The sequence below is a fragment of the Poecile atricapillus genome, chromosome 25, assembly GCF_030490865.1.
Source record: "Poecile atricapillus isolate bPoeAtr1 chromosome 25, bPoeAtr1.hap1, whole genome shotgun sequence".
NCBI lineage: Eukaryota > Metazoa > Chordata > Aves > Passeriformes > Paridae > Poecile > Poecile atricapillus.
Window position 1 is genome coordinate 6,559,717 of NC_081273.1, and position 12,361 is coordinate 6,572,077.

Consider the following 12,361-nt stretch of genomic DNA (forward strand, 5'->3'; position numbering starts at 1 on the left):
CAAGAATAGCTCATTGGGGAAGGCAGAAAGGAGCTGTGCCAGCCCAGGGCTGCTGTCTGAGCCTGCTGGAAGGGGAAGTTCAGCAGCTGAAAGCAGGGAAGGGCTGCTGGGCTGGGGCCTGCTGGGCAGCACGTGTGTGCACCTAACGCTGCTCCCTGCCCCAGGCCCCTAAACCCTCCGAGCAAGGCTACAAACACAAATGTGAGGCACGCTGGTCTCTCTGGCTTCTGTCCAGGGATTTATTTCTATATTTATTTTACATTTTCCTTCTGGCCACTGGGCTGCCCACACCACCGGTCCCTGAGCAAGGCCTGAGCCCTGGCGTGCCGACATTCCTGTGTGATCCGTGTGCCCTGTGGGATGTGGAACGGGGAGGAACAAGCTGTGTGTGGGGTTCTCAGCCCGTTTTACGGGGAGAAGGCAGCACTCTGCATCACCAGAGGAAAGGGCATCGTCTGTGGCCGTGCTCTGACTTTACACAGGGACCGTGATGGTGTTAATAAAGGGTGGGACAGCCTTGGCTCCCTTGGAGCTGTCCTGGGAAAGGTGAGAGCCTGCCCGTGGACGCTCCAAGAAGGAAAAGGAGGATGTGGGATACGGGACCTGGTTGTGTGAAATTGGTTCGGTGCTGTTGGATCAGAAACGAGGGGGAAAGGGATGCTCAGCTCTTTCATTATTTGCCTCCTTTTATAATGCTTCCACTTTAAATAAAAATGAAGGTAGAGAGTAAATTTCACATCCAAAGATGGGTGTCTGCTCCTGAATAGGATCGATTTAGGGTCAGCGCTTCAGCGGCGCAGGATTTGGGTTTCAAAGGTTCCCAGCCACTCCTGCAGTCAGGTTTTTCTAAAGGGCCCAGCGTGATGACATTTACAGCCAGGATTTTCAAAAACAGCGTAGTACTTCAGATGCTGAACTCATGAAAAATCCAGTCATTTAATTTGTTAAATGAGAGCGAAGGTCTCTTCAGATAATCTCCCTGTCATTGTGAGAGTGAGGCAGTTCTGTGGGAAAAGCAGCCCGTTCCCAACTGCAGCTCCTTTCGGGAGCAGAACGCGCTGGGCCGGAGTCACTTTGAAGTGTGCTGGAAAGGCAGGGAGTGACCTGAGGAGTGCCAAAGGCCACCCGATAACAATTAACTGGGATTTGCATGGCTCGTCCCATGAATTTGGAGAAGTTTGGTCTTTGAGGAGCACACCCGCCTGCTGAAGGAGCCTTGCTGGAGCCCAGGATGGCATTTCCCAGAGCCTGGCACAGGGACGGGCACAGCAGAGGCTGCTCGAGTGAGCTATGGCTCTCCAAAGGCAAATAAAATTCTTGTGTGACAACTTGCTCCTAAAATTTCAGGCGCATCTTTTCCTTAAGAGACTCCAGCGGGCTGAGCACTGCCTGGGGATGCACAACTTGGAATTCATGGCTCCCTCCAGCCACAAACTGCCTGCAGTCAGGACAGGGCACTTCATCTGCCTGTCTTGCTCTGCACTCTGGGGTTGGTGATGCCTGGAGCCATTTGCAGTCCTCAGGGTGCAGGAATTCCTGTCCTGACTCCTTGTTTTGGATCAGATCCCAGCTGGGGAGCAGAGTTCCGTTGCTTCAGCCAGTGGCATTGCTCCCTCTGTAGCTGTAATAACCCTGGAATGGGGAAATAACAGCTCCTTATTCCCTGGCCCCTTTGCCCACGATTTGCTCTGAGAGCCAGAGCAGCACATGCAGACACGGGTCTGGCCACAGCGAGGGGCTGTCACCTCCGTGTGTGTGTGGGGATTTGGGATGGGGCTTCCCTGGACACCGACTGCAGGTGTGGAGTGTGTGTAAATCCCAGCTGAGGAGCTGAACCTGCCACTGACCTTCAGCTACTTGGCAGCTCATTCTCCGCTGTAACACCTCCTACAATTAACAGTCAGTCGGTGCTTCATTAATGAAGCAATAGCAGCAAAACAGAGCCGTGGCAATGGGCTCCCACAGCCCTTAGGATGAGCTGTCCCCCTAAACCAGAACCAGTTGTGGTGCAGAGCCCTGTCCTGCTCAGGCTGAGCCAAGTTTAACAGCACAGATGGGATGGATCCTTCTCTCCTTCCTCATCCCAACCTTCTGCTCTGGATGGAGAGGGCACTGGAGCCTGGAGTGATGCCAGAGCTTTCTCGGGGTTTCCTGGGAAGGAGCATGTCAGCTGTGCTGGTGATGTGGAACATCCCTTCCCTCCTTCTGCCCTGTCCGCTCCGGAGGCTGTTGCCTTAGAGGTGACTCCAAGCATGTGAACACCGGCTTCCTTCCCGATTTTTCTTTTTTTTTTTTTTTTTAAAGTCCCATTTTTCTGTCTTGTCAGGTCTATTTAAGCATTTAATGAGGTGAGATAGTACCAATAAATTTAACACAGCACAATAACTCTGATGTGGGCCGCAGCCTAATAAACTCCCATCCTTGGGCCGGGAGGGCGATCCAGATTGCATCTGGAGTGATTGCTTTGCTCAGGTGTTCCCGAGGTTGAACAAGGACTTTGGAGGCATTGCCACAAAACCGAGGCTCTTCACTGAGTCAAGTTTGCTGAGGGTAAAGCTGGTGGTGGTTAATGGGCAGCAGGGGCACAGAGGAGGGGGGTCTCTCTCACATTTCCAGCCCCACTTTGTCATGTACCCCTTGTACCACCCTGGGCAGAGAGCTCAGGCACTGCCCTCCTGATGGCTCTGACACATCTCTGATGAAACACTCGGGGATTTTTGCACCATGTTGCACAGTGTAGAGAGATTTGTCCTTTGGCTGCTTTGAATGTCTCCTGAATGAGTAACTTGGCAGATTTTTATTTTTTTTATCCCCCTCACTACTTGCAAATCTGTTTGCAAGCAGCTTGCTTTCTCGGGGGAGGACTTGGAACGATCCGCTGGCTCCTGCATCTCGTTTACTGAAGCATCCCTGGCTTTGGCAATGCCTTCTCTCGTGCTCAGAGCAGTTTTTTTTGGGCAGAGAGAACAGGGAAAGCCGGGTTTAAATTTCATGCAGGGGCATCTGCAAGTTCAAGACTTATTCTGGAACTTTGGCATGCTGATTTGTGGCTGAGGCAAAGTTATTTTGGAGTACAAACTAATTGTCTCTGGCTTTGCACATGTTTGAGGATTTTAATTGTGTCTGCAGCCTGATATTGCCCATTCAGCAGGGCCAAGCAAAGCGATAGCTGAATTATCCTTCTTCATGTGGTCCTAGCAGTAGAGAGGAGGAAATTATAGGGAGTCTGGTGGAAGTGTGTGTGATCCAGAGCCCAGGGCCCTGGCTTTGAAAAGCTTGGCTCTCCTTCCAGAGTGCAGCTTCCTTAAGCTTCCCTGTGCTGAGCTGCTTTCTCCCTGCTCTGTGCTGAGGGACGTTCTGTGAGAGGTTTATTACAGTTTTCAGTTCAGCTCTGCTGCAGTACAGTAGAAATAATGCAATCCTGCCTTGGCTCCTTCTGCTCTCAGGGGCTGAGGTGCAGAGCAACCTTTAGCTCTGCCAGCACTCTCACCACCAGAACTGGGGGATGGAGGATGGATGGATTGATGGATGGATGGATGGATGGATGGATGGATGGATGGATGGATGGATGATGGATGGATGGATGGATGGATGGATGGATGAGGGATGGATGGATGGATGGATGGATGGATGGATGGATGGATGGATGGATGGATGAGGGATGGATGGATGAGGGATGGATGGATGAGGGATGGATGGATGGATGGATGGATGGATGCATGGATGCATGGATGGATGGATGAGGGATGGATGGATGGATGGATGGATGGATGAGGGATGGATGGATGGATGGATGGATGGATGGATGGATGGATGCATGCATGCATGGATGGATGAGGGATGGACAGATGGATGCTCTGAGGCTCCCCTGAGGCAGTGGTGTGGCTGGAGAGGAAATGCTGTGTTTGGAAAGCGTCACACTCAGCTTGGTGTTGGGGTGTGGGCTCTGTGCTGCCAGGAGCAGGCGTGGCGCTCTCGCCTGTCCAGTGTGCCGGCTCAGAGCATCCTGCCTGGACAGGAACGTGCTCCTGCTGCACAAAACAACCCTGTGCTGCCTGGTACCTGTAATCTCTGATGCTGCTTCTGCCATCTCACCCACAGCCATGGGAAATTAGGGGTTGTCCCCCAGATTTGGGAGCAGGGAAAGGAGCAGTGTGGTGATGGCTGCCCTGGTCACCAGGCTGGGTGGGAGTGGAATTAAGGACAAGGGCAAGGATGCCAAAATTACCTGCAGAGTATTGGGTGTTAGCTGTATCCAGAGCATCCAGGTGTGAATGCAACACTCAGGTTTATCATCATTATCTACTCCAAACAAGTCCAGGGATAACTCACTGCTCAGAGCACGTTGGCTTTGGCTCAGTAATGGATTCAACAGTTCTTTGAACATAGGGGAGAAAGACAAAAGTCCCTTCAGGTAAGAGACAACTCAGAACACAAAAATGCCTGAACTGCTGGGTTTGGGGGCTGTAGAGGTCATGAACTCTGCTAAATTCTTTCAGCCTCGGGTGCTGGAGCTCCATGAGACAAACCTGGGGGAGAAGGAAAACATTCCTGGTGCCCCTGTGCCTCCACAGAGCGGCAGCAGCAAATGTTTCCAATTACCCTGAGGAGTTTGCATGTGCTGGGTTATTCTGCTCAGTGCCAGAGGGGCTGGATTCCCTCACTGCTCTGGAGAGTCCGTGAGCCAACAGCCACAACCGTGGAAAAACACAAAATCCAGCTTGGACTTTCATCACAAAAATAAATTCTACTATGCAGAGGGAAAATGAGAGACATGGAGGGCAGGGAAGGGGACATGCTTGGGACTGCAGGCCCTCCTGGGTGAGAGGGAGGGTACTGGACCCTGCACTCTGCAGCCAGGGATCGGTGCAGGGGGATGTTCCAGGAGGATAAAAACACCCTGTGGAATTTTCTGCCTTTGAAAGAAAAACAGGATGGAATGGTCCTAATGGTTTCTTAAACCCAGCTCTGTGCCACACTGTCTTCCTTGAGAGGATGAAGCAGGGGACAGTGTGTGGTCAATTTCCATCGTATCACTGAAATCTGCTGCCACCGAGTGAGGGATGTGCTCGGAGAGACCTTGAGGAAAGGCATGGGGAACAGCTTGGAGTATCAGGGAAGCTTTAGCACAGAGATGAAAAGCTGCAGGACAAAGTGGCCGGTGCCCATGGAGCTGTGCAGATGGACAAGAACAATTTTGTGTGTGAAAAATGAGCTGGCTTTGCCTGGGACACAGCAGAAGTAGGAGAGTCCCCGAGTGCTCGAGCAGATCAGTCCAACCCTCGGGATGGAGCTTGTCTGGAGCCTCTGCAGCCCACAGCTATAATTAGGCTGCACCCAGACAGCTTCAGCCCTTCCCTTTCAAGTGTCTGAGTGCAGAGCCATCAGTGGGAAGCACAGATTGGTTCTGGAGAGGCACAGCTCACTGAAGTAGCTGGTGGGTGCAGGGGAGTGGTGTCTGCAGGTGTGACCTGCTGAGCTGGGTGCCCAAGGGGGTGTCAGATACTCCAAGAGGTGCCCCCGCAATGCTCCTGGAGCCCCAGGGCTGAACACCCTGGCTGTGGGTGAGTGTTTCTTTAAAGCAGCCGCAGTGATCCTTGGCTGCCTGACAACCCAAATGCGGTGGCAATGCCATATGCTTCTGGCTTTAACCCTCCACGGAGTGCCCCAATTTCTCTATGTTTTGATTTTAGTTTTTTTTTTTGTTAGATCCGGCTTCAGCAGCTCTCCCCTTGGCCGTGGTTGATGGGGAGTGCTCTCCTCCTCTCCAGCCCTTTGTTGCTGAAGCAAATCAAGAGTGTCTCAGCTCCCTCGCCTTCCCACACGCTGCCAAGTAAATCCCGCAACTTTCTCGGGTGACGACATAAATTTGCAATGGTGTTGTACAAAAGCTCCCTCCGAACCAGAGCTGCCTGGCATCCGTAACAAGCTTATCAAAGGGTTCCTTTGCAGGGAGATCTGAGCCCTCCAGGTTTTGATTCAGAGCAGGTGAAGGCAGAATGTGCTGGAGCCTGATTGAAATGTGCGAGGTCAACAAAATAGAGCCGAGAGTGCACAATAATTGGGGAAGAAGCGGCAGCCTTGCTTTCTGCATGTGTTCCTGTGATCCCTCGGCTGTAATCTCCCATTTCCAAAGGGAAGCCTGTCTTGCATACTTTATCATGGTGCTCATTTGCACAGGAGGGCTCTTTCTGCAGGAAAGGGAGAAAACCCAAGCTAAAACCACCCCTGGCTTTATTCCCTGCTGTTCTTGTGCAGGGAGACATCCCAAAGGGCTGTGGGGAGAGGAGCAGTGCAGTATCCAGCTCTCATTTCATGGCACCCTGCTTCTTTCAGAGTCTGATCCTTTTTTCTGGGATGCTGAGGAAGGGGTTTCTGTGCTTTCTTGGAAATTGAAAATCCCTGGAAGGATTTCAGGAAAGTATTTCAGGGCTGAAATACCTGGGCTTTTTGGGGTAGAACTATTTGCCAGCTCAGATTCTTGCCTGGTCTTCTCACTGGAAGATTTACAGCTTTGGGGATCTCTGGTCTGGGAAGAGGTAGGAAGGGGTTTATTTTAAGTGTGTACTTTTTCCCAAAGGCTGTAACACTTTGTGGGAAATTCTCTGTTCCCGAACATCTGTGCAAATTAAACCCTTCCTCTGCTTTGGAGAGTGTGTTTGGGGGGTTTCCTCTCCTCTCCTCTCCTCTGCATTCTGTCTGAGAGGGGAATGGATTAAAAATAAAAAAAAAAACAAAACCAAAAAACAGAAAAGGGGGAAGAAATCTGTCCCCTTCTCCCTCCTTCCCATCTGTTGTTTAATCACCAGCTGTTTGTCCTTAAGCTTGGATTACAACCTCTCCAGCAGCCTGCTCGGTGCGGGGCCCTTGCTCCCCGCACACAGCATTCTGCGCACACTGCTCCAGGGAAGAGGAAAATCCAGGCAGTTGTCGAGCCTGTTGCTTGATCTCCTGCAGAAACATTAATCTCTTCCTTCTGTGTGCTCCTGCTTGAGATGTCCCTGCTGGAAGTGCCTGTGATGGGGCCCGAGCCGGTGCCTCTCGCCCCGAGGTTGAAGGGTTTGAGGTCGTTGCTCTCCCTCCCACAGGACGAGATGTGAGAATCAGCCCTGAGCCATGTGTGGTGTCCCCTTGGTCCTCTTGGTCCCTCGCTGCCCTCCCAGGCCGAGGGAGACCCAAGGGCTCCTGCAGGAGCTGTGCCAGGCACGGGGCTAACGGTGCCCTGTCCAGGGAGTAGGGAGCCAAGGGTGGGGCTGGGATTTCAGGATGGGTGCCAGCTCTGCCTCCATCTAGAAGAGCTGGAGATGTCAGCAGAAAACCGAGGGATTGCTTAACAAGCTCTTTAGTGAATGTGCTGAGCTCATCCAGGGGAGCCATGGGTGCCAAGTCTGTCGTGCCGATGGACACAATGCCAGGAGCCATCTCCCTCTGCTTCCCATCTTCCTCTCACTCAGGGCAAGAGGAGTAGCTTTGCTCCCCATCTCCTTTCTCCCTGCTTGCAGCACTTCCAGCTCCGCTCTGGGTGCGAGGAGCCACAGCTCCATCCTTCCAGCGTTCCGCAGCTCAGACCCAGCAGATTCTGCTGCACCACAGCTGCCTGGAGACAGAGCTGCCTGCTCATCACCCCACCGGTGCTGCAGCCACCAGCCTGATTAACAAACATCCCCCGGCAGCCCCAGCTCCGTAACCCGCACGGAGCCGGAGGCTGAAAGCGGCGCCGGCTCCCCGGGCACGCGGCAGAGCACCAGCAGCGCCTGCCAGATCATCGCTAATGATACCCGGATCAAATGGAAACTATTCTTAGACACCTGTGTCAATCGGGGAGGACAAGAAGAAAGCAGAAACCCAGAGCTGCTGAACACAGCATCCAAAATATTTTTATAGATTAGTCCAAGCTCTTTATTTCCGAGCAGGTGAGGTTCAAAGGAAAGCAGGGCATGGCGAGCGGCCCGATGCACAGCGCTGGGAAAGGATTGATTTAGCTCCGAGTTTGTACTCGAACAAAAAAAACAAGGGGGGAGATGGGGCTGAGGATTTTGGGGCACAGCTCGCAGCAGGGGTGTGGTGGGGTTTCTTGCTGGAAAAGCTGGAGATGGGATGGACACTGCTGCTGTGTCCTGTAGGGGAACCCCGGGCAGGCATCGGGCATGGCTTTAGGTACGTTTGGGTGAGGGACGAGAGGAGGAATTGGCTGCCCTGGCTTGAATCACAGCAGAAAGGAGAGTTCAGAGTTGGGGGGCCAGAGTGAACACGGCCTCAAAAAGGGCTGGCTCTGATATGGCCTCATCCAGCTCCAGTGCTGAAATCAGTCTCTGGAAGAGGGGATATGCTATGACCCGAGGGGTGCTGACAGCGTGTGCGGTGACCGTGGGGTCACCTGCTTGCACTCCTGGCCAAGTCTGGGAACAGGGGCTTTGAAATGGGGCTTTTCATCTTGAATTTCCTGGGAAACCCAAGAATGCAGGAGAGAAGAGCTGCTTGGAGTCAGGAAGGCCATACATTTGCTGGTTAATGCCTCACCAGCAAGGAGAACTTCCTTGCATGGGGCTAATCATTTACAAACTGTACGTTTAGATGTGTGGCTTTAAGCTCATTACCTCATGCCCCAAGTATGTGGCTCGGCTTCCTGGCTCCAGGGTGGGGTTTCTGGTTGGGTCTTTGTGCCCCTTGACAGCAGAGATTGGCCATGCAGCGAGTGCCAAAGCCAAGCTCGCTCTTTCCTGCCTGGTAACCATCAGTGCCAGACTGTCTGGAAAGAAAAATCTTACTGGGAGTGTGGGGATCCCACAGTGCTCGAGCTGCTAGCAGCATCTCTCCTTTGGCTTCTGCAGAGGTGGAAAGGGTGTAAATGAGTACCAGCCTCAGCCTGTGCCTTGGAGCTTTTGGGGATGACCCAGGGAAAGCCTTAAATGTAACTTAAAATAACCTAAAATGCATGGTGCCTGCCAATTGTTCCTTGAAGGTGGAAAATGTGCTCCCAACTCATTAAACCCCTGGGACAGCTGTGGGATGGGTCTGTTGGCCTTGGTGGTGCCACGTGTGGTGATGCTGTGCTTTGGTGCCACAGCCAGAGAAGGCAGGAGATGTGGGATCAGGAGAGCTCTTCCCTTACACGGCACCACTTTGGTTTTTTCCTTCCTGTTACCTGCAAATGAGAAATGCTGCTCTCCCTAGCTCTGCATTATTCCAACCATTCCAACCCCCAGCTCCCTCTCCCTGAGCTAATAAGGAATTTTGAGGAGGTTCATGGCCTTGTTTGTTTATATCCGGCCTAGAAAATGCTTTTCCTCCCCCTGCCTCTCTTGCTAAAATGTTTTCTGAGATTTATTTGTAAGCCTATAAATACAGAGTAAATAGCTTTAATTTAATTTACCGGCCTGCTGTAAGGAGCTGTATCTGCAAACAGGAATTCCAGCAGTCCCTGCTGAGTGAAGAAATGTCTGGGTGCTCCAATATTTTCTGGGTTTTTTCATTTTTACTCCCCTTCCTAAGGAAGAAACTTTTTCCTCAGCTTCTAGAGGCTCCAGGAGCTTTGCCTGTGGGATGCTCTGAGCACAGGTCGGCTACTTTGCGCCGAAGGTGACAAATTCTCTCCTGGCCCCTGAGAAGGGAAGGCAGCGAGCAGATCCTGAATGGGGCCAAGGCTGGCCCAGTTTGAGGTGCCAGAGCCCCAGAGGGCATCTCCCGCCTTCCACCCACCTGCACTCCAGAAGACGTCATTTCCATATTTTCTCACAGCTCTTGGAGTCTTCCTGGTTTCTGGAATGTGCTTGGCAGGCAGGCTCTGGTGCCTGGCTCCTTCTATAAACAGCGTCTCTGCGGAGACGTGAGCGAGGCGCGGGGTTTTATGAATGGGGAATGTTGGTGGCATATGGGAGGCAGCGCTGAGCCCAAAATGAACGTGAGAAAAGAGGGAGAGGGTGCGAGCTGGCTTTCAGCTCGGCGGTGGCTGGAAGGAGCGACATTCCCGCCCGCTCTCCGCCTGGATGGGTGCCCGGCTGCCTGCGGAGCCCGGCAGAAAGGGGCGGCTCTTTGGCACCAAAGGAAGACAGGGCTGCTGATGAAACTGCACCTTTTCCTCTGCCCATCTCCAGCTCTGTCCCATCCACCTCCCCTCCCTCCCAGGCCTGTGGCTCTGATGGAAGCTGCTCATCCCCACGGAGCTCTGGATCCTCAGAGCATGGCCGGGAGCCCGGAGCAGGATGGGTGGGAACGCAGCAGAGCTGGCAGCCTTGGCACATTAGCCAAGATAAATCCCGGATAAATGAGGCACTGACGCAGGAGTTTGCTGTGCCCTGTTTCGCCCCCGTAGCTGGGGCTGGCGCTCTCCCAGTCCATCCAGTGCAGCTCATGCTGCTGGGCCTGGCGGGGCTGGAATGCTGCTCCAGGTTTGCTGCTCCCCACGGCTGCCTGCACCTGCTTTGAGCTCCCAGTTAAGAGATTTGCCGACTGCGATCTCTTATTTTACATCAATTTGTGAGGAGATTCCCCCACGCACCTCTCCCACCCACCGCTGCCTCTGACAGCTTATTTAGAGGGGGCTGGTGCCCAGAGGTAGAATTTGCAAACAAATAACTCTCACCCGACATGACAGTGCGGAACAGGCTGCGACAATGCGCGCCGGCGCTCGCTGACGTGACAGTGACAAGAGGAGTTTTGTGCTCATTAGTTTTCCCAACATAAAGACTCCAGCTCTGCCCGGCCCTCGCCGCATGTCACCGGGAACAGACTCTTCCAGCTCCCTCCGGCTGCTGTGCAGATGCTGTGACTGACTGGGGCTGTGGGGGCTCCTTCCCCCTTCCCAGGGAGCAGTTCTGGCGCTGGGGAGCACCAGCCTTGCCTCTACATCTGCAGGAGGGTCTTACTCCTGTGTGTGCCTTCAGGACACCCATTAGGGTGAACCCACCTCTGGTGGAAGGAGGGAGAAGGGAAGGGATCAGGCTGCCTTGCCTCTGGTGCTTAGTGCACTTCTGAGAGTTACAGCACATGTCGTTCTTGTCTGTGGTCACAGCAACTTCTGCATTCATTTTCCTTACTTTTCATCTGAAGTATCTGCAGTTGCCACGAGTTGCCTTCTGCAGCGTGATCTCCGTTACCTTGTTATGATGGGAGTGTGGGGGTGGCAGGGGAAGAGGAGGAGTAAATCCTTCCAGCCCTGGAACTGCCTTGCTGGCTGGGATTTGTGATGGGAGTGCAGAGGCTGAACTCCCTGGGTCTGTGAGGGGCTGAGTGGGAACACCCCACTTTCATAATTTAATAATTTATCTCTTGGGCAGTCTGTCTGACAATGCATCTTCCCACTTAGGACCACTTTCCTGATGGAAAATCCATTATTTCTTCAATTTCAATCCTTGGGGGATGGAGGAACCCCTTCTCCACCCTTCCCCTCTCCCAAACTGCTGCAACCAAACGCCCCAGGGGCGGCTGCTGAAGGTCCACAGCCCAAACCTGCCCATCTCCCCCAGAGCAGCTGCTGATGACACCTCTCCTGCTGGGGTGCAAGCGGGCTCCCATTTTTCCTAATTAGTCATGATGTCTTGCCCATCACAGGAATAAATAGCAAGCTTTCCCTGAGGGTGTGAGATGAGAAGCGCTATTTATCGTTGCTCTCAGAGGAAGCTGACAACATGACAGGTGAAATATCAGGAATAATTAAGAAAAATAAGGGCTTTATGTACTTTATTGCACCACCAACAGGGATATATTGCCAGCGACTCGTGCATCCTTGCGTGTGCCCACATCCTTTTCTGGGCTGCATCCTGTGTCTGTGCTTTGTGTCTGGGGCTCAGTCACTGCTGGCCATCCCCACAGGCACCTGGGCTGCCCAGTGCTCCCACCAGCTCAGTGGTGGCTCCACCCTGCAGTCAGGGTTCCAGCTCTGAGGTGTGCACAAGTCAGGCCACAAATGTGTCTTTTATAACTCCTGTTTTCCACTGAGCTCTTTGTCCAGGAGAGATAAAGGAAAAACCCCAGTAACCGGTGTGTGGCTCAGGGATTTGAGTTTTTTTCCTAAATTGTTGGCCTCAGAAAGCGGCTGAGCCCCCGAGATGTGCTGTGCCAGGGCTGCAGCCGGGCTCAAACCCTGCCTGGGGTGTGAGCTGGTGGCTGTGCTGAGGAGAACATTCCCCCACTTCCACGTGGAGCTCGATGACAGATGATGCACAGGGGAAGGGAGGCAGCTCTGGTTTTCCATCACAGCATTAGCCTTGCCCTGGGTGTTCCTGGGTCTGCTCAGGCTGCGGCTGGGCTCCGTGGCCTCCTCGGGAATTGAGTTCCAGCCGTGTCCTGCCCGTGCTGGGAGATGTGTTTGGTTATGAGGCCGGACAGCTGGGGAGCTCAGGAACTGTATCTCCTCAAACAA